At 37.8% G+C, this 23526-nt stretch overlaps 1 long non-coding RNA gene across 1 annotated transcript in view; it reads right to left on the reverse strand.

Moving 5' to 3' along the window:
• LOC307185024 overlaps positions 1-23526 on the reverse strand; it is a 251762-nt gene that overhangs the window by 222439 nt on the left and 5797 nt on the right. Inside the window, exon 3 of the long non-coding RNA XR_013827851.1 lies at positions 6835-6930. This is a non-coding gene — a long non-coding RNA (uncharacterized lncRNA). The remainder of the gene's footprint in view (positions 1-6834; positions 6931-23526) is intronic.

Here is a 23526-nt window from a genome sequence, read left to right on the forward strand (position 1 = left end):
ATCATAGTAGAGTTTTAAAACTCCAAAGAAAGGGAAAACCCTAAAGTTTTCACGGAGAAGTAAATAGGTGACCTATGGAGGAATAAGACGCGGTATATTTGTATCAAGTTTCTCAGCAACAACTTATTCTAGAAGACAATGGAGCAATGCTGTCAGAGAACCAGAAGGACATTTGTTTAAATCTAATTCTTGACCCAGCTATAGTTTTAATCAATTATAAAGAGACAATAACAGCATATTCAGAAAAGCAAAGACTCAACTTTTACCCCTCTCACATCCTTTCTAAAAATAACTACGTAAGAATATTCTGTTTTATACCAGTGAAAAGGATTAGAAAATGACTTGAAATGTTTTAAGAAGTAGTGGAAAATCTGAACAGAATAATTATTGTAGAAGAAAATGTTAAAGTTTATTCCTAAAATGGTATCAAACCCAGATGATTTTATGGAAAAATCATAGTAAACAATTCCCAGAACAAATAATCCCCATGAGCATAGAAAAACAGGGAAATGTGGAAGTCTGCCCAACATATTTTTGAAGGCTAGAAAAATTCTGATAGCACAAATTGGACAAGGATAAGACAAGATAAAATTGTAGTCCAATTTTGCTTATTATATAAATTCAAGATATTAATAAATGAATCCCATAGTCCAGCCACAAAATAAAATATTGTTATCAAATATACTATCATAGAAATGAAAGCCTGATGTAACCCTAGGAAATTTATTACAGTAATTCAGTATAAGAAGTAGATTAAAGGAAGAAAATGATATTATAACCCCAACAGATGCCAAGAATTTTCAATAAAATTCAACCCCATTACTGACTTGAAGTGGTGATTAAATTCTTCTGCCACTCTGAATCCTATCATCCCCAATGAAAATAATAAGTCTATTTTTATTGGGGCATCACCTACCATGACCCCCACTTACAGAGGACAGTCACTACTGATTTTCTACAGTTAGTAATCCTTCAACAATGTATTTCTCAATGCCTCAGTGAAGAGAATGTTCCCTGGGCCTTCTTGAGAAACATAATTATAGAATGAGTAAACAGGTTATACAAACTTCAACATTTCTAACTATCCAATTATTTTTATTCCTTCTTCTATATAATATCAAAGATTTTCTGGTATCTCAGATGCATTTAATGCAGGCCACCACAGAGAACAGATTTCAATTATCAGAGCAGGACTTTAGAACCATTCCCTGCTACATTGCATATGTCAACTGAAAAAAAAATACACAATCTAAAAGTTAAGAATTATGTTTTATATTTGTAAGTCCCATGTGCTTTGCTTTGTGGTTATTTGGTACCATCCTATGACTAGAAGCAAAACTGTACTGAGAGACCTGAACATCTCCTTACCCTTAAACATTTGCATCCCCTATAGTATTTAGAATACTATCTTGTACATACTAAATGTTATTCTTTTTGTATGAACATTAACAAAAAAAAGTTTGAGCCACATCTCAAACATAGAAACTAAACTTTTAAAAGAGTTTTAAGAAACAAATATTTCAATTTAAAAAATTTATTTATTTAACTTTATTTTAACCCAACAGACAAATGGGGAGGCATGTGTTTTTTTCATTTAATTACATTTTAAGACCTGGGTCAACTTTTCCTCTGCACTTGGGACCTTCCCATTTTTCAACAAGCTAAGCTCTTTGTCATTGTACTAGCTGCTTTGTAAGAGCTATAACGTATAAAAAGAGAGATATAGAGTGGAACACTAGACACCTGGAAAAGCTAATGCCTAATTCCTCAACATCCACAATTGTGAGCTGTGTAGCTGCCATTGCAGAAAAGTACATTTTCCATTATCAGAAATAATGAACCAGATTTCCCCACTACCCACTCAAGTAGAGTAACACATCTGAGGCTTTCTGGTAGAAATTAACAAACCCAGTAGCACTCCAGTGTCCTAGAATCCTTAATGAATATCCCTAAACACTTTACCTAACGCTGAGAGGACACATCAGCACTATGGGGAAAAAAGAAGCCCATAATTACTTAGCTTTTTATTTAAATCATCTTATAAATTGTTTAGTCTCTCCTCATATAATTTGGAGTGTAGACTTTTTTTATTCCTGAACGTGTCCTGGTGTGAGAGACATCATATGTCCTGACACATGTTGTTGGAGGGGTGGGGAAGGATTGGTGTTTAAAAACTACCCCTGTGCCCAGTAGCTCAAGTTCCCTATAAGTAATGAGTCTTTACTTTAGTGGAGCCAACTTATATGTCAGCGGCCACCCACCCAGCTATGGTCTATCAAATGCTAATGGAAAATTATAACGAGCGTTTGAATGGCTAGAGCTCAGCAGATAAGAAATCACTGTATATTTAGAGTCATTTTACAAACTGCCTCTATCTTCAGAAAATTAGGCTTGCACTTTCCTTTCTATCATCCCATTTTTTTTTCAACTTAGTTGTGAAGTCACAGGGCAGAATCTGATTCATACACTAATGTCTCTTTGTTCTTGGTTCTACTGCTTTCACAAAAATGCTGTAGGCAGTTCGCTAGAATGACTAATTTACTGGAGGAGTTATCAGAGTCCATTCAGTTGCAACTATAAAATAATTCAAGTAAGACAATGGTGCCTGCTAGCACTCCATGGGGAAGGTTTGTCCGTTCAACTATTTGATTCACCCCAACATATTCATCTGTGAAGTTAAAAATCTCATCTAGAATGCCCTGTTCATGATCAATTTGTCATTCCTGTCGTAAATTAAGTGATGAAAATAGAAGAGTTTTTTTTAAGGTAAAGCAAAGTCAAAATATGTTTTACACCACTCAACTGAATTTTGCATCACGGAATTTAAATATTTTAAATACTATTTATATTATAATATTTAGAAGCAAAATCGCCTTCCCTGAATTAGTTTCAAAAGTTCTTGCTGCATTGCTCTGGTGGGTGTGGAATATTTAAGAATCCATGTATATATACTGGGTTAGCCATTTTTAATTTTTTAAAGATGTTATCCATCATGAGTATAATAAGAAATATCAATAAATTTAGGCTTAGAATGTAAATATAATAAAATTATAGAAATTGTCATGTTTGCCATTACTAAAACAGTGCCAAGTCACCCAGATGCATGCACTTTCAATGGGTTCTGTTAGATAAAACTATGTATTACAGTAACTCACTCTATACCAATTTCTTCTAGTACTGAACTCTCAAACATTTTATAACTGATTTTATCCATATTGAACTAGAGAAAGTTTAGTCTTCAAACAGCCATTCAGTATTCAGAAGTATTGTTTCCCTATAGTATGAAAGGTAAAGGACTGGAATTAGATTATATAAATAGTAATAGTACTTATCAACACATTAAAATTTTCAGCCTGGGCTTCCCTGGTGGCACAGTGGTTGGGAATCCGCCTGCCAATGCAGGGGACATGGGTTCGATCCCTGGTCCAGGAGTATCCCACATGCCACAGAGCAACAAAGCCCGTGCACCACAACTACTGAGCCTGCACTCCCCAAAAAGAAAAGCCACCGCAATGAGAAGCCCGCACACCGTAACGAAGAGTAGCCCCCGCTCTCCACAACTAGAGAAAGCCTGCGCACAGCAATGAAGACCCAATGCAGTCAAAAATAAATAAATTAAAAATAAATAAATTTTAAAAAAAAACTTTCAGCCTCTATCTTTCCAGAAAACTGCTACTCAAAACCAAATGAAGTAGTCAGAAAATAGAAGACCAGAATGAAAACAGATACAATAGAAGAATACGAAGACTAGAAATGTAACAGCATACAATGCTTCCTGTCTCAAAATTTTTAGTATTGTTTATGTTGTTCCTCCCCTTAGTATTGATATAATAGGGTCCATGCGTATAGGATTGGGACGGATTAAACAGAAACATTGGAAAGAGCTCAGAAATGTCAGCCCAAAGTCAAGAAAATATGATTCCATAAAATGCCCTCATGCCCTCAGCCCGGTCCCTAAATCCAAATTCACCTCTTAGTCTTCTCCCACCTCACCTATTCTTTGTAAAACTATTGAACTATTTTAAATTCCCTAAACATGACAGGCCTTCTCACATCTCCTTGCCTTTAGGAATAATGTTTCCTCTTCCCTGCTTCTATAAATTTCTGTTTGACTACGTTTTAGCCCAAATATAACTTCCTCTGGGAATCTTTCTCTTACTGCCCCAGAAAACCTAGATTCTCTTTCCTTTATGTTCCCACCATGTGTTATAGAAGGTACATTATTAGAAATGTTCTCATTTTACTCATTTTACCATAATCGTGTGCGTATATTCCTCCCCACTAAGCACTTTTTTGAGAGCAAGAATTATATCTGATTCATTTTTATATTGCTAACATTTATTATAGTGCCTGGCACACTGTGGATGATCGATAGTTTTTTTAAAGAATAAAATGAGGGAATTAAAATAACATTATGAATGCTGCCTAAAATTTCATGAAAAATGTTTTGAAGTGGGAAATAAGAAAGTATATATTTACATAAATGGGGTTTTTATGAGTATTTCTAAGTGGGAACTTCAGAATGGCAACTCTAGAAACCACAGTTGTCGTGAGACCAAATTCAATACGTGGAGATCATCTGCAGATAGTAAGAAAAAGGACTCAATACTGACCCATACGGAGTACCACTTTTTACAAATTTTACAGGTGAGTAAAGGAAAAAGATTCGACCACAAAGGTAAGAATGAAGCCAGGAGAATGTCCTGGACACCGAGTGAAGAGTCCTTCATGAGGGAGGGAATGGTCACCTTAGTGAAATCCTGCTAAGAAGCAGAGCAAAATTAGTACATTAAAGTGTCCCCTGGATTGGACAATAGGGAGGCTTTTGGTAACCTTGACAGAGTGATTTGTTTTCAGTGGTGCGATAAAAAAACTCAGAGTAGCTTAAAGATTTGAATGTGAGGAAGTGCAGACAGCACCCACAGTTAAGTAGTTTGAGAAGTTTGGTTGAGAAAAAGGAGAGAGAAATGGGAAGGGGCCAGCTGAAAGGGATATGGAGTGAAGAAAGAACTGTTTTTAGCACAGAAGATATGAATGATCCATTCGACAGGGAAAGATTGAGTTATCCCTTCTCTCCTGCAATGTCAGAGAGGAAAGGCTGTTAGCATTTGGGAGGAGATGGGATCCAGAGCACAAGTAGAGGTGGTGGCCATTGTTCAGAGGAGGTTCACTCTATCCATTAAAGAGGCAAGAAGGAGTAGATGGGTGTGGAAGCAAGGAGGGTCCTAGATATGGTAGCAGGAAGATGACAGCTAATTTCATCCCAAAGCTCCTAGAGTCACATTCTTTAGGTCATGCTGAAAGAACACAGTTTACATCTCTGTCAGTCAGGGTAAGCTGTGTTTTGCAGGGGTAAAAGAGAGTTGCAAAACACCAAAGGCTAGCAGTAACAAAAGTGTGTCTCTCATGCACAGTATTGTGTATATCACAAGTCAGCCGTAGCTTGGCTCTACTTTGCCCTTTATTTGGAACTTTGCTGACTGTCATGCAGAGGGAAAGAGAATAAGCAAACTATGCCCTGGCTCTTAAAGCTTCTGCTTGAAGTGACAACTCACTTCTGTTCATATTTCCTTGGCCAAACCACATCAAAAGGCCAGGCCTGCACTCAACAGGGTGAAGATATAGGAAGACACTGACGAGAAAGCCATGGAACATGGGTGAAGAGTGATGGAATCTACAAGTCTTATAGATAGTTCATCCCTATCTTTGTTTAAAAATCAGAGGTAAAGCTAATATCCCCAGTCATGGATATTTTTTATCCTATGACTACCTATTCTCCACATCCACGCTCACTAGACTAAAATGACTAGTGTATTTTAGAACATTCACTGGCCTAGTGCCACCTCCTAAACTGTCATTCCAGCTGTAACTCTAGTCTCCCCTTTGGTAGATGGTCACAGGTGATCTCTGCCATTCACTCATTCACCAAGTATTTACTATTCGCTAGTTATATCAACGTTATTAATACCCACCCCTGCCACAAAGTTGCTGTACTTTGCATATGACAAATGGATAAAATATATGCTTTATGCTAATGTAGCTAAATATCTCCTAGATTTGAGAAAACTATGAGAAACATTACATATGAAATATGGATGTTGACGGTATTTGATGACAATTAAATGGGTTTTCTCCTTCTTGGAGAAGGAAGAAATGCTTATCAGAAAGTCTATCCTTTGAAATTGTGCCTGACTTGTACCTTTTTTATTCAAAACATTTTTATTCATAACCAGTAGGAAAAAAATTTAACTTTATTAATTAATTAAATGATTGCATAGGATGGATTCATTGGGGAAACATTCTGCTAAGGTTCGAAATGCAGACAGATAATTTTAACTCGTAGAATTCAATGACAGATAAGAGAAAGAAACCAAGGTTGAACTAGCTCATCTATAAATGAAAAAAATATAAGGCTTCCATAAATTAAAACACCCTCATTGGTAACTGACCAGCACAGCAACAAGACAGCAGAAAAATTTTCTAGCAAATACGGTTCACCCTTTAAACAAAGTTCTTCATGGTATTTTCCTGTATTTAAAAGGATTCCTGTCCAGGGCATATTGCTACTTTGTATTCCTCTTGATATTTTCATTTAAAAGAGAGCCGCTGTGCAAAATAATGTCCTTGTCTGTCCCTTCCTCATACAAACCTCCAATCAAATTTAATAAAGCTAGTTTGATACAATGCCAGCCTACACTTGGTTTACCCTTGGTCGACTTTAATAGGGTCAAAAATATTTTCGCATTGGCAGTGTATGCATTAATCATTTTTCCAGAGGATTTAGAAAATTGGAAGAGACAAGGCCAAGCAAAATTTTAAATTAATTGGGCCTACCCCAGCCTTCCAGGGTCACCTTGTGGCAGTTGTCCCACATTTTCCAGGTCACGGAGTTCCTGTGTTTCCTACAGCTGCCACGACGAGAGATCCATGCTGTGGGCACACAAAGGTGAAAGAATTTCTCTCAGAAAGTGTGAATTCTCCTACGGCAATCACAACAATTGCAGTTTCCAGATTGTCGCCAGACACCAACCACTTAAATAATGCATGCTCGGGTGACGCCTCCAGTTGTGCATTTTCTAATCGAGTAGTCAGGAAGATTTGCAAACACTCTGTCATTTACCATAAATCCGCTGCCGACTTATAACCACGGAGTAATTAATTTTAGTACTGCTCAGAATTATTAATTTCAGGCAGAAAAATCTGTTTTCACAATTGTTGTATCCCCCATTTTTTTCCTCCACCAATATTCATCAAAAAGGCTGAAACCGTTTTCTTACAGGAGAAGGTTTAATCAGAGTAATGTTATTGAGTAATGTCAATAACATTAACATTAACGTTATTGCTATCTATGTGATAGCAATAATGGATCTGTATTTCTGGTTCCAATCTATAATCATGCACTCACAGTTGTCTGGCTGACTCACCAGAGGAAGTTGACAACATGAAATAAAGGCTTTCATGAACGTATGATACAGTAGTCCTTAAAGACTTACTATGTGATAGGCAACCACTTCATGTTTGCTTCTAATATAAGGTAGCAATGAGCTACATCCTGTGTACAGAAAGTACTTTGTGCCTTTCGAGAAAGATAGCAAATATTTTTCACTTGTTTAAATGATCTTAGCATTTGACAGCAAGAGAGTAAGAATCTTTACAAAGGATAAAAATAACTTGTAGTGGAATACACAGTTCTGAATACACTGGTATGAAAATCTCAGCAATCACGTGTTTATCTAACACACATAGAACGAAAATTGAGCATTAAATATGGTGCATTTTATCTTGGTAAAGCTAAATCTGGCACTCTCTTATTTGATATTAGTTTCCTGCTTAAGCAGCTGCATAACGTCACAAGACTGTCCATATTATAAATATATAATGAGCACGAGAAAATCGGGACAGCTTTGTCTAATAGCCAGATCCCTTCCCATCAGTAGTGGGAACCCATAAGCACAAGTATTGGCAAGTCATCTTCCGTGGAAGTTTTCGTTTCCGTTTTCCACTGCATGAGTGATCAAGAAAAAAAAAAAATGAAGGGAAAGTAAACTAACATCTAGAGATGTAAACATGACTCACTGGCAAGTAAATTCCAGGATGTTTGTGGTTATCTGGGTCTAAACACTGCTGATAATTCTGACTACTCTTGTTTTTAACTGTTTTTTCTCGGGGCGCTTCTTAGTCCACGTGCTTCTTATAGAGACCTCCAACCTTTTGATTACAAACAGTCTGTTAGATGGCAAGGAAGAGATGTCAGTATTAATGAAATTACCTAGTAGGTTGCAAAATGCTCTCAACAAGACCATGACCTAGAGAAAAACTAACGATTTAAGAGCAGGTTTGGGAAAACCTGACATTGTTCCCATCTTTGTACTTTATTTTGGTAATACAGTAGGGTCATTCTGAGAGGATGTAGCTACTGTTATATTGAAATTTGAAATTCCTAAAAAAGAGATCAAGTCACAGAAACATAAAAAAGATCATCAACACAGGAAAAAAATGGCAGAAGGGTTTTTTGGTGGTTGTTTTTTTTTAATAAGAGAAGCCGCCTAAACTTGGGAACCTTGATGTATTTGACACACACTCTTGTGGAGAGCTGAGAAGAGCCTAAAACCTTGCACCCAGTATGAAGACCAGGCTCAGCAGTATCTGCATCACCTGGGAATATGTTAGGAATGCAGATGGTCAAGCCCCACTCCGACCTACAAATCAGAATCTCCCGTGAACAAGATCTAGGAAATTCAAGGGCCCATCAAGCCTGAGAAGCACTTGTCTAAAACGTAGCTGTGGAAGGGAAAAAAATGTCACACATACTACACAAATCATTGCTGAGAATCAGCTTTCCGCCTCTATTTCAAGCTAACTAATTTGCGTTCCAGGTCTACGCTTCATTTTTTCCCCCCAAGTTTTCCATACACAAAAATAATGTTGTTCCAAATACAAATACAGTGAGCATATCTTCAACTTCACATCAGGAGTGGGCCCACTTGAAAGAAGGGAAGTATTGTATACTTAAGTCAAGCAAGGGGGAAAAAAGCTAACATCTCTATAGTGCTATTAAAGTTTCTGGGGTCATATTACATGGACTTTCTCATCTCTTCTGATCCAGTCTCTTGTTTACAGTGGTAGATTTGACAAACATGCTTTTGGAACTATAATCTTTTACCTTCTTGGTTACAAGGCAAAGCCCCGAAGCCTCCCAAACTGGTGAAACAAAATCTACCTTTTTTTTTTTCAATCCTTAAGTTTCCCAGGCTATGATAAAGGCACATGGGGAAAAACTTAGAAAAAGAAACATTTTTTAACATTTTTTAATCACTGTGATAAATAGTTCAAACACTGTGTAACTAATCCAGAAAAAGAACAGAGTTCAACCCCATTAATTAGTCATTACAAAACTACTGACTTGTACTATAGTATCAGTGGAGTTTCTGAAATAAAATATTAGGGAGTTACAACCAGGATATGGAATTAGAATACAGGACTGCAAAACACATGATTTTTTTGATGGAGATATTTTTTACTAAATTGAGCCACCACTGAGCTATTATGTTGCTCAATATTACTCTTCTCTATTAATCACAAACATTTAAACTTTTATTCATGATATTTTGTTGAAAGAAGCACTATGCTGAACTTCACTATATTTTGACAGCAAACTGAATTCTTGTTCACAAGTATAGGATTTGTTTAGCTCCAGGCATCTGTGTTTGGATTACAAGAATTCTGATTGGTTCACTGCCAGGGGCAACCAGAGGTCAAACTGTCCTTTTAAAACTCTCTCTCTCTCTCTCTCTTTCTCTCTCTGCCTCCCCTTCCTTTGTCTCATTAATCGGACTTAACAGATAGAGGAAAAGGCAATGACTTCAAATCTTTTAATTCTTTTTCAAGGATATTTTTAAAAGCACAACTCAGTGTTGGTGTGAGGTCAAGTCGATGTGAATACAGATCACACTGGCACACTTCTGACAGGTGACCTGAAACCTTTCAAATTGACATCTGTCACAGAGACAGACACAAGTTTTTTAGCCTGAAAGCTTGTTTTCCTGACATTTCATTTTTCATCAGATTTTGAGAGAAGGGAAAAAAGATGAACTTGAAAAAGTCTTGCCAGGGGCAGAAAATAAGATCAGATTTTCTGCAGCTGCCTGACTCACCTTTAAAGGTTAGAGGTCTAGCAAAAGTGAACAAAAAAGATCTCAGTTTGATGTTATTGGATAAAAGGACATGTTATTACTTTAAATACATTTCTGAGACTTGCATAACCATTAGGCAGCATTACAGGAGAAATGGAATCAAAGTGAGATTACATATCCATTTTAAATCCCAATTTTAGAGTTTAGTCATGGAGCAAATCAAATCCAACCTCACCTATTCATCTGGCACAAAAGATGAAATCCACAGGTGCATGAATTTTCTTTTTCATGAACTGAATAATTTCCTGCTCCTATGGTATTGAAATGGCCAGTGAAATTTAGGCAAGGTAATGAAATTCTTACTTTGGACTAGAGGGACTTCTGCATTAAAATAGTTACATGGTCTATCTTGACTGGAAAACATGAGCAAAACATATGCTATTGAATAATAGAGAAAAGAACCAGGAGTTCAAAAATAACTGGGTTATAGTCTTGGCTCAACTAAAAGTGTGATCCTGGGCAAGTGACATTTCTGTTGCAGTTTTATCACCTGTAAAATGGGAGAAATCAGATCTATCTTGTGGAGTTCCAGTGAGGATGAAATAGGGTAATGTATCTGCATGTTGCCAAACATGAAACAGTGTGTCGAGGCATGGAAACCATACCATGCTCATCTCTTTTTTTTTTAATTCCAGTGCTTAATACAATATTTGACATGAAGTTAGCATTCAATAAGTGGTTCTTGATTTTAAATGAAAGGTAGTACTTTTTAACTGAGTTCGGGGAATTTTTCTATGAGGAACAGCATGGTTGAAGGTTGGGATATGTATTCCTGTAGATCACCTCCAGAAATGGATATAGGGGCAGTAATTTTGGAATTCACCAGGAGACTAAGCACATATTAGACCATATTATTTTTTTTTTTTTTTGCGGTACGTGGGTAGACCATGTAATTTTTAAGCCCAAATAACAGGTAAATTAAACCTACCAGTATATAATTGCCCATATTTTCTAAAATAATGGCTCACATGTTGCTCACTGACCAGCATCCCCTTGTGTATCAAATGAGGAGTTTTCAGCCATAGTATAGAACCTGAGACGGTACAGAATTTACTAAAGTAATAGGAGCTAAATATCCTGGATCTGGCCAACTAAGTGTAAAAATGTAACTCATCTCGTTAAGTAAACCATCAAAACAGTTTCAAACTGCTATTTATATACTGTCCTGAAAACCCTCCTCCACAAAGACAGACATTGCAGAACATGCTTTACACATTTATGATACTTAATACATGCTGCTTATTATCAAACTGTTAAACAAGTAGAAAGTATATAAGGTTAAGACCTGCAGGTCTGAAAATTTGGATGTGACATCATTTTTGTAGGTAAATTGGGGCCCAGAGCTTATATTCTATAGATAATTCTAACTTTTAATCTTATTTTCGATTCTACTTTTTAGCACACTTCACACTAATACATATAAGTAAATAAAACTAATGTGTATTTCATGTCAGAGAAATCTAGTAGTATATATTTTAGCATATGAAGAAATGAAATGTAGTATTTGTCTGATCCTGTTCTTATTTCAGATTTTTAGTTTCTGTTATTCCATTAAGTAAAATCATAATCACCCTACTACGTTTTGATTCTTGCTTTTAAAAAGAGACTCCACAAAAGTAGTGAAAATAACTTGAATCAATTCTTAAATCTATTTTTGAAACTCCTTAGGGTGTCCTATGTTGCTGTTTTGGAGAAGTTGCCTCATTTTTATAGTTCATTATCACTCTGCTTTATTTTCCTGACAAGCCTAAGAAAAACTTTTTTACACAAATTTATTTTACTTTATAAAGCTATGTTCTGCATACTTTGGCTACTCAATAGTTGTTTTGATGATAGTTATTTTAGTGCTGATCACAGAAGAAGGCTGCCCGAGAATGTTAATCTAAACTACCTGGAACCATCAAATTATGGAACCATCTAAAGAACAAGTTTATAAAAATTTCTTCCAGTAAACTTTGTAGTACTTTGGAGACCTTACCAGCTTTACTTGACATTCTAATTTACTTCTTTTAGATTAAAAAAATATATAATAATAATCTGTTTGTATCTTTTAATATCCTTTTTTGCGATTCTTGATGCAATTTCCAATACTAGAATTTCAAAGGGACAAACACATTTTTATTATTTCTGAAATTATGTATAACCTAAAATGTAGAATCTGTACATTTCTGCTTCCTTGACATTATTTATTCACAATTACACAACATTTAGTCACTGGAGTTTACAAGTGCTACTTGATTTCCAAGAACAGGCAGGACCCATTTATGAGACTTTTAAAGCCATTCTTTTTCAAAACAAAAAGTTACATTGTTCTAAGGTCATGTGAACCAGAGTTCAGTTTCAGTTCAGAAGTACAAACCCAGAAGAGATGAGTGGGTTTCCAATTTAGTGAAATATTTTAGATTGAGTTTCTGAACTGCAGAAGAAGAATGATACAAAGTGACACTTCAGAGTCTATGAACAAACAGACATGTCATCTGTTGGGTGGCTTTGGACAAGTAGAAAGGGCTGTTATGACTTTAACTTATTTCCTCCATGCCCCCTCCAGGAGTCAAGAAAAGGTGCTCTATGGGCTTGAGCAGGGTCTATATCTGATCAGGAAAACAGACTATGGCTTGCCCATTAGAATCTGTCCACCTCTGCCAGTTCCCAAAATCTGCACCGCTCATGTGAGGCAGTCTTCATCCACTGGTAAGACTTGCAAAGGAGGAAACTGTTACCTCTACTTTTTCACTTAAGGCAATTGCTGTGCAAAACCAGTCTCCAGCCCTCCCTGTGCCTTTTCTTTGCCTCATGTTTGTATCTGTGCCCATTTCTGACTTTGCCAAGAAAATGTCCCTTTCATTTTCTTCTTAAAAAATACTTTTTTTTCTGTTCTGATTACATCAGCAATACATACATGTTCATTGGAGTTAACTTAAAAAAATAACATCCAGGAGCATACTCGCTCTCATTTTTCCTTAAGCCTTGTTTTATTTTTTTTAACATCTTTATTGGAGTATAATTGCTTTACAATGTTGTGTTAGTTGCTGCTGTATAACAAAGTGAATCAGCTGTATGTACACAAATATCCCCATATCCCCTCCTTCTTGCGTCTCCCTCCCAACCACCCTATCCCACCCCTCTAGGTGGTCACAAAGCACTGAGCTGATCTCCCTGTGCTATGCAGCTGCTTCCCACTAGCTATCTATTTTACATTTGGTAGTGTATATATGTCCATGCCTCTTTCACTTTGTCCCAGCTTAACCTTCCCTATCCCCGTGTCCTCAAGTCCATTCTCTATGTCTGCATCTTTATTCCTGTCCTGGCCCTAGGTTTTTCAGAACCCTTTTTTTTTTTTTTTTAAGATTCCACATATATGTGTTAGCACACAGTATTTGTTTTTCACTTTCTGAGTTACTTCACTCTGTATGACAGACTCTAGGTCCATCCACCTCACTACAAACAAATCAATTTCGTTTCTTTTTATGGCTGAGTAACATTCCATTGTATATATGTGCCACATCTTCTTTTATCCATTCATCTGTCGATGGACACTTAGGTTGCTTCCATGTCCTGGCTATTGTAAATAGTGCGGCAATGAACACTGTGGTACATGACTCTTCTTGAATTACGGTTTTCTCAGGATATATGCCCAGTAGTGGAATTGCTGGGTCGTACGGTAGTTCTATTTTTAGTTTTTTGGGTTTTTTTTTTGCAGTACGCGGGCTTCTCACTGTTGTGGCCTCTCCCGTTGCAGAGCAACAGGCTCCAGACACGCAGGCTCAGCGGCCATGGCTCACAGGCCCAGCCACTCCGCGGCATGTGGGATCTTCCCGGACTGGGGCACGAACCCGTGTCCCCTGCATCGACAGGTGGACTCTCAACCACTGCGTCACCAGGGAAGCCCTATTTTTAGTTTTTTAAGGAACCTCCATACTGCTCTCCATAGTGGCTGTACCAATTTACATTCCCACCAACAGTGCAAGAGGGTTCCCTTTTCTCCACACCCTCTCCAGCACTTATTGTTCGTAGATTTTTTGATGATGGCCATTCTGACCAGTGTGAGGTGGTACCTCCTTGTAGTTTTGATTTGCATTTCTCTAATGATTAGTGGTGTTGAACATCCTTTCATGTGTTTGTTGGCAATCTGTGTATCTTCTTTGGAGAAAAGTCTATTTAGGTCTTCCACCTATTCTTGGATTGGGTTGTTTGTGACCTATTCTTGGATTGGGTTGTTTGTTTTTTTTGATGTTAAGCTGCATGAGCTGTTTGTATATTATGGAGATTAATCCTTTGTCAGTTGCTTCACTAGCAAATATTTTCTCCCATTCTAATGGTTGTCTTTTCGTCTTGTTTATGGTTTCCTGTGCTGTGCAGAAGCTTTTAAGTTTCATTAGGTCCCGTTTGTTTATTTTTGTTTTTATTTCCATTTCTCTAGGAGGTGGGTCAAAAAGGATCTTGCTGTGATTTATGTCATGGAGTGTTCTGCCTATGTTTCCTCTAAGAGTTATATAGTTTCTGGCCTTACATTTAGGTCTTTAATCCATTTTGAATTTATTTTTGTGTATGGTGTTAGGAGGTGTCCTAATTTCATTCTTTTACATGTAACTGTCCACTTTTACCAGCACCACTTGTTGAAGAGGCTGTGAGGACACACAAAGCATAAATTTTGTATTCAGCTTTTTCACCATGTCATAAGCATTTCTCCATCATTATAAAAATTATTTTTAAAGATGATTTTACTGGCTGTATAACATCCTCTCAATATAATCTCAACGGTATATTTTGTCCTTTGCCCTTTTATCCTTCTATCACTTAGTGAGATTTTTAGTCATTTTAAATCATTTTATATGTCTTTATAGATTAAAAATCACCTGTTCTATTCAAAAATATTTCCTCGATTATGTATGTTTTTTAAATCACTTAAGATTTTTTTTGATGTATAGAGGTTTGTAATAACAATTATGGCAAATATATTGATCTTTGATTTTTTTGTAGTTGCTCATTGTATTTTTGCTACTTTTGGTTTTTCCCCATTGCTTGTTAAGCTTTGACATTTTTCCTCACATAGCAAAAATTCACCTGTATTTTCCTCTTTTTTTAAAAGTAATTTGTAATGTTGATTATTGCTAAAATTGAATGGTAAGTACATAGAAATTCATTACACTATTCAACCTACTTTTGTATATGTTTAAAATCTTCTGTATTAAAAATAAACAATAGAAACTGTTCTGGTTTATTTCCATCCTGTAGAGACTGACTTTTTCTAAATTACATCCTTTCTCATCTCTGATGGAGACAGTACTGACTTAAGGGAAGCGTTAATGAATAATAATGGCATTATGCCAGTTGCTCCCAAGGTTTAGCATCCACGAGAATCACCTAGGATATTTGCCGTAAGATTTTAATTCAAAAGGGCTGGTGGAAGACCTAGGAATTTGCATTTTTAACAAACCCTAGGAGTGATTATGCTGAGATAGTCTATGGACTACACTGGAATTATGTGCTCCATATTTTAAAATTAGATGAGCGATTTGAACACATGGTGCTGGAACACTTGAATATCCATATGCAAAAAAACAACAATTTTAATCCATATCTTTCACCATATATGTAAATTAACTCAAAATGGTTCATATAAAAAATTAAAAATAAATGGATATAGACCTAAATGTAAAACCTAAAACTATAAAACTTCTAGAAGAAAACATAGGAGAAAATCTTTGTGGCCTTGGGTTATGCAAAAATTTCTTAGAACACTAAAAGCATGATCCATAAAATAATAAATTTAAAAATTGGACCTAATGAAAATTTAAAACTTCTGCTCTTTGAAGGATACTATTATGAGAAGAGAATGAAAAAACAAAGCAGATATGTGGATAGCAAGTAACCAAATGAAAAGATGACTAACATTATTAGTCATTAGGAAAATTCCAAATTAAAAATTAAAATTGAAAACCACAATGAGGTACTACTACATACCTATAGAGTGGCTAACATTTGAAAAGACACACAAGAATTGGCAAGGGTTAGAGGAACTGGAACCTTTATACACTGCTGATGGGAGTGTAAAATGACATAACCACTCTGGAAAACAATCTGGCAGTTTCTTAAAAAGTTAAACATACTGGCTTCCCTGGTGGCGCAGTGGTTGAGAGTCCGCCTGCTGATGCAGAGGACACGGGTTCGTGCCCCGGTCCGGGAAGATCCCACATGCCGTGGAGCGGCTGGGCCCGTGAGCCATGGCCACTGAGCCTGCGCGTCCGGAGCCTGTGCTCCGCAACGGGACAGGCCACAACAGTGAGAGGCCCGCGTACCACACACACAAAAAAAGTTAAACATATACCTATAATGATCCAGCCACATGATCCAGCCATTCCATACCTAAGTACTTAGCCAAGAGAAATGAAAGCATATGTCTATACAAAGACCTAAATGCTCATAGTAGCCTTATTTATAATAGCCCCAAACTGAAAACCCCCAAGTGTCCATCAACAAGTAAATAAATAAACAAGTTATTGTATATGCATAAGATGGAAAACTATCCATCAGTAAAAAGGAATTAACTGTTGATGTATGCAACACACATGAATCTCAGAATAATTATTGAGTGAGAAAAGGCAAACCAAAGCGTACATGCTTTAAAATTCCATTTACATAAAATTCTAAACAATGCAAACCAATCTATACTGACAGACAGCCCATCAGTGATTGCATAGGGAAGGGGGTAGAGGTGGAAGGGAGGAATTACGAGAGATCACGAGGAAACTTTGGGGGCTGAGGGATATTTTCATTACCTTGATCATGGTGATAGTTTCATGAGTATACAGATATGTCAAAAATAAAACATAAAATTTGATTAGAGATTCTAGAAGATAGTGGTCTTCTTGACTTCCTTTCCCTCCTACCCCCTTCTGGGATAACTCAGTTTCCTAAGTTGACTATTGGCTCTTGGAGCAAAACCTAACAGGTGAATTCCCAGAAGAACAGCGCACAAGTGAGGTATAATAAATTTGTTGTGCTGTGTTTTGTTCCATTTTGTGGTGAGCCCATGGAAAAATCAGTCTGTCCGTAAGGGGCTACCTCTGTCATGTTTTGTGTTCCCCAGCAAGAAGAGTCCAAGATGGAATTTCCTCAGGATCAACCCCTGTGGAAGAGAAGAAGCAGGATGGGGTAGAGCAAGAGGTCAGCTTGCAGGCCTGGCAGCTTCAGCTGGCCCCACACACTCTCTGGAGCTCAAAAGGCAGTAATATTTATAATTAAATCCAAATAGATGATAATCATGCGACTAAAAGTTATAACATGCATACTAGATAGCAATGAGTTCAGGTGAGGCTTGGTCCAGTGTTCAAGGGATGTTACCAAAGGCCCAGTTTCCTGCTGTCTCTCTGTTCTGCCTTCCACACATTCAGCTCCATGCTCAGGCTCCATTCAGAGGTCTCTTCAGTTCCTGACATTTATGACAAAAAAGGAAGGCTGTGGTCACACACCCCACATCCTCCCACCAAAAAACTCCAGGGGAAAAGAGATCAAAAGTCTAGTAACTCCTGTGAAAAGCAAAAGACTTCTCTAAAAAAAAAAATTTTTTTCTTAATCCAGCAAAAGTCCCTTCACATCTCTTCAGTTGGGCTACGTTCCCATATCTGAACGAACTTCCCTGGTCAGGAGACTGGACTAGACTTGTCGGCACAGCCCTGAAACTCAGGTGGAATCAACTCCTCTGAAATGGAGGAATGTTTCATAGGAAACTTGTGGGTATTTGTATCAAGAAGTAGATGGAATAGATCCTGAGCCACAAACAAGATGAGTACTCTAGCGGAACAACAATGATTTAAAGCAAAGTCACAAACACTGGGGGACTTTTAGGGACAAGATCAATAAAAAGGGCACTTTTTGGAGTATAGGGGACCATTTGATGGCCACTCCAGCATCATCACAATTGGCCAACTGACCCTGCTTACTCATGCACAATCTGTTTTCACTTTCCCCACAAGTAAACATATCCTCATCCTTTCAAATTAAAAACTACAAGAAATGTCAAAAATGAAAAAAAAAAGATTTTTAAATTAAACTCTATTAAAGAAATGCTAGTTCAAAAAAGACATAATTGGGCTCTCTAAAACCTGGCAGCTCCCAAACGCCAACAAGTTTTTCTCTTCGCAAGTCTGTTCTCAGCCATTCCAAGAAAGGAACGGAGAAGAACAGAGCTATATCATTTTGATGACAACCCACTTCTAATCCACAGGATCATATGCCTTTGCACCCTGTTCAAAGGAAACTTGGCCTAAAAAGAATGAGTTTCATAACAAACCAGCCACTCTGAGAATAGAGGTGAGAAGAGATCGGGGCGGGGTGGGGGCGGGGTGGGTGGGGAAGAATCCGAGACGTGCCTGAGGAGTTGGCGAGTTTAATTGCCAGTTCATATGCAACTTCACCATTGTGCTCAGTGACCCAAGGGACCTGGCTTCTGGTCTCTCAAACTCTTATTCGGGAGTAGAAAATAATAAAATCCGGAAGGCGTTTTGTCCTTCTTGAGATATAGAAAAAAGGAGATTTTTTTTTTGAGTCACTGAGGCAAATACAGTCATTTCAAGGAAAATAGATTACTGGGAAAGGTCAGCATCTGCAGGACCATCTTCGTTATCCTCATCTAACTTTTATTAAGTACATGGTTTACAAGACATGCCAAACTCCCTCTTTTTACAAAGCTTAGAACCAACTATTCAAATGCATAGTTTTATTGGCAAATGAAATTTAGAGACAGAAGACAGAGGAAGGTTGTAAAATTGGGAAGTCACTATGAAGCAAAAACACAAAACATTTTTATACGAATAAAAATTCTACCTAAGTTGAAATGATATGCATACAATAGATGATTAAAAGGAGACTTAAAGACTACTATTTAGGAAATAATAGAATTTAAACCAAATGCCAAAAATCTTTAAGAGGAAAAACAGTTATGTGGTCAGAGAGACCATCCAGTTGATTTTCTTTCCCAAGAATGTGTTTCAGTGGCACTATTCCTTAAGCCTCTTCTTTTATTTCTCCTTCTCCCTCCACTTTCTCTAAGTAGTTACCATTTCAAGCAAGCTTCACACCCAAGAAGTTACTGCTGTTAATGAAGCAAATGGTAGTAATGAAACTCGCACTGGGGAAAAAAAACAAAACTGTTTTAACTATCTAAGTTCTAATAAAGCTTCTTACAGATTAAAACCATGTAGGTAAAATGTGCATGACGCTTACTTTTTTCATGGCGCGTTGATGAAATAAGCAAAAAGACATGAAAAATTAGTTGCATTCAACCAATCCTTTCCCCTCATCACCCTGTCACCCAAGAGGCCACTAAATACACTAGAGGATGGTCCTGGGAAACAGAAGACATGCTCCTTTGGTTCTCTTGATTTTCTCTCATTTCTGTGAATTTAATTTTCTGTTCGAGCATGTGTCTGAGCTGGGGCAGACAGATTGGTGCAGGGTTTCTTAAAAACAATTTTTTGCTCCATCAGACACAATATATTCTGCTGAAAGAGAAGAAAGCACTATACCCCAGGGAAAAAAAGTTTCCCCAAAAGTTTGTTCCCTCAAAACTTTACAATGGAAGAAGGCATCCCTCTTGGGTGATTTAATTTAATTGCTAGGTTTTTTAACTTTTGTTCTGGGGAAAATTAAGCAACCATCAGCCGCATTTCATAGACAAATACCACTCTTTGGTAGATAGAACACAAAACTAGGAATTGGAAAACCAAAAAAAGAATCCTGGCACAGCACTGGGTGATTTCATCTCCACATGCCTAAATTTCCTGTTTGCAAAATGAGATAGAGCTTCCCACTCGTCACTTCTTTCTTGGAGATGCTGTGAGGACTAATAGTCTTCACTCTGATTTTTTTTCATCCAAGAAGCAGAGATTTTTAATGGTGCAAAAGACGCATCTTGGTATGGAAAGGGCAACAAAGACATGATTCTGTGCTACATTCAATGGCTACAGAGGTAAGGCATGATCTGTGCTCTTGAGTGGCTAACTCACAGGGGCATCAGATATTGAAATAGGTAACTGAACATAGGAAATGTCAAAGTACACAGGGGAACAGATCAAAGTGAGCTAAGTCTTAAGAGGTAGGAGACGATGAAGGTTAAACTACAGGCTCCAGATCCTGATGCTAAAACCAGACTTCTAGCTGAGTGAACTTGGGCAAGTTTGTTAACTTCACAGTGCCCCAGTTTCCTTATCTGTAAGAAGGAGACAATAATAGTACCTCCCTCATAGGGATAATATATATATAGTGTTTAGAACAGTCAACGCCTGCCATGTAAGAAGTGGTATGAGAAGACAATGGAGAGTCACTAAAGAATTTTAGATAAAGCAACATGGTCAGATTTGTGACTTGGTAAATAATTAAATGAAGATGCTGACAGAATATGGTGGCTTGTTTGCAGAATGGCCACAATATTTCCCTCCCTGTATTCACTCTCCATAATATCTTCCAGAGATTCCCCTACCTATTTAATATGGGTTGGCTTTGGGTTTGCTTTCTAATAAAAACGTAACCAAGTTATATTGTGTCAGTTCCAAGCCTAAACTTCAAGGGGTCCTATGTTCTTCTGTTTACTCTCATGGCACCCTGCCTCCACCATGAACAAGTCCGCACTAACCTGCTGGAGGATGAGAGGACACACAGAACAGGGACAAGCTGCCCAGCTGAAACCATCCTGGTCCAACCAGCCCCCTACTGACCCAATAACTGTCCATAGAGCCCAGTCAAGACCAACTGCCCAGCTGACCACAGCTTTAACTGCCAACCTGCAGAATCATGAACTAAATAAGCAGTTGTTTTTTAATCCATTAAGTTTTTGGAGCAGGTTGTTCTGCAGCAATAGCTAACTGATATACACAGTACAGAATTTTAAATGACTAAATTCAAATACTAGCCCTAAAATGGGTAATATACACATGCACATGCTGATGAAAACATGATGAGTTTGATAATGATATATTTTTATTAGTAGGAAATTGATCATGTTACAGTGAACTTTCATGGGAATTATCTCACTAGTATCAAAAACAACCCTGAAGTCATCTGAGACAGGTATTATTATTCCATTTCATAGAGGGGTTGGCACCATCCATAATCATGCAATGGGAACCATATCACTCTGCTGACCAGGAAAATAAACAAAGATGTCATTGATCTTATTCATGAATTTATTCAACAAATACTTGAGCTTTCTACTTGCGAGGCACTGTGCTGAGTACCTGGAATAGAGTGGTGAACACACCAGTCATAATCCCCACCTTTGTGGAGTGTTAGTAAGGGACATAGGTGGATAAACAGACAAGCGCCAAACAACATGTTGAGTGTTACAATAGCAGAAATACAGGGTGTTCTCAGAACTTAGGGAAACGGGGGAAGTTTTCCAAAAGAAACAACATCTAAACTTAAATTCAAAGAATGACTGGGAATTGGCCAGGCAAAGAGAGAAGATAAAGTGATCTGAGTGAGGGGGAAGAGCATATGCAAAATCATGAAGGTGCTCAAGGCACGTTCTTGGAACTGAGAGTAATTACTCAAGCTTATAAGCTGTTCATACATGATATGAGTGGGGAGAGGGAAGCTGGAAGCAAGAGCAGAAGTTTGTCCTTACAGGATTCATGGAATTTGGCCAGTATTTTGAAGGCAAGTGGAAATCATTTAAAACATTTTAAGGAGGGCTATGACATGGTCAACTTTGCATTTTAGAACACTAACTCTGGCTAGAATGTAAGGATAGAATGGAGAGAGGTGAAGAGTGAGGAGAGGCTGGGAAACAATTTAGGAAGCTGTGGCAGTAATTCAGGTAAAGGATGATGATGCCCTGAGACAGGGTAAGTGGCAATAAAGAGGAAGAAAAGTGAATAGAATTAAAAGATGTTTAGGAGATAGATGCAAGCGCCTTCGGTGTTTAATTAGATATTGGTGAGTGGAAGGCCTACCCCAGATTGCTGCCTTGGACAAGTTAGTGAAAGGTAGTGGTGTTCATCGGTTCCTTGAGATGGAGACACTGGAGAGGAACTGTTTGGAAGGAAGACTCCAGTTTTAGGTGTATCAAGTATGATGTTAGTGTGAGATGTTCAAAAGGAGAGGTCCAGGGCTTCCCTGGTGGCGCAGTGGTTGAGAGTTCGCCTGCCGATGCAGGGGACACGGGTTTGTGCTCCGGTCGGGGAAGATCCCACATGCCGCAGGGCGGCTGGGCCTGTGAGCCATGGCCGCTGAGCCTGCGCGTCCGGAGCCTGTGCTCCACGACGGGAGAGGCCACAACAGTGAGAGGCCCGCGTAACGCAAAAAAAAAAAAAAGGAGAGGTCCAGTAGGCAGTTGAGGAAAACAGGGATGTGAAGAAGGGTGAACTTAGTCTCTGTGGTCTCTTGAAGAATTGTGGGTACTTTGGAACAACTACATTCAGTGCAGCCTAGAAAGACAGTTTAGCAGCAATGGTATGAAGTGGGGTGTGCCTTCTCTCTAGGCGCACAGGAGTAAGCAATTTGATGGACAGCTTCTAGAGGGCTTACACCTCAGGATCAGGGCTGGGTATATGCAGTAAGTGACAGGAAGCTAGCCATCCTAAAGCTTCTAACGCATGGGAGTGGATGGTGCTCAGAGAGCAGCAGTTTTATGTTCTGGCTCCCAAAAGAAGGCAATGATCTAATTAGGTTACCCCTGCTTCTCTCTACCATATAAATTGGGATGATCTACAATTCACACCAACTCATTTCATCATAAAAACATCTGTGTGATATCAGCAAAACAAATATTACTAGCCCCCATTTCACAGGGGAAGGCACTAAAACTCTTAGAAACTTTCTGGATCTCATAATTAGTAAGTGGCAGAGTTGGGATACTAGAATTCCAGGTCCCTTTTTCTAAATCCAGCACTTTTTTCATTAAAAAGGGATAAGAATAAACAGTACATAACATATTAGCTAGAGACAATTAGAAAGAAGAATTAAGATAACTTCATAATTTCTGGTATAGAAGACTTAAATACTAGTGATGTCTCCAATCAAAATTGAAAACTTGAGGATGAAAGGAGATTGGCTGAGAAGATGACTTCACTTTTGAACTGAAATTGCTGGGCAAAAAGTGACTAGGCAAAGTCTAACTAGAACAGCTCTTGTTTCTCTGTAGCTGTAAATCAAGGCCCATCCTTTGGATAATCAAGATGGAAGCTAGGGCTTTTCACAAAATCATCTCCTCAAACATTCCCATGTACACAGTCTCTATTAAGGGAACAATTAAGAAAGGACCACAGTATATTCTAAAGGCAATGTTCAAGTGAATACAGTTAAGGAAATAAAATAAGGATATTGCTTAAGAAAG

This window comes from Stenella coeruleoalba (assembly GCF_951394435.1).
Source record: "Stenella coeruleoalba genome assembly, chromosome: 3".
NCBI lineage: Eukaryota > Metazoa > Chordata > Mammalia > Artiodactyla > Delphinidae > Stenella > Stenella coeruleoalba.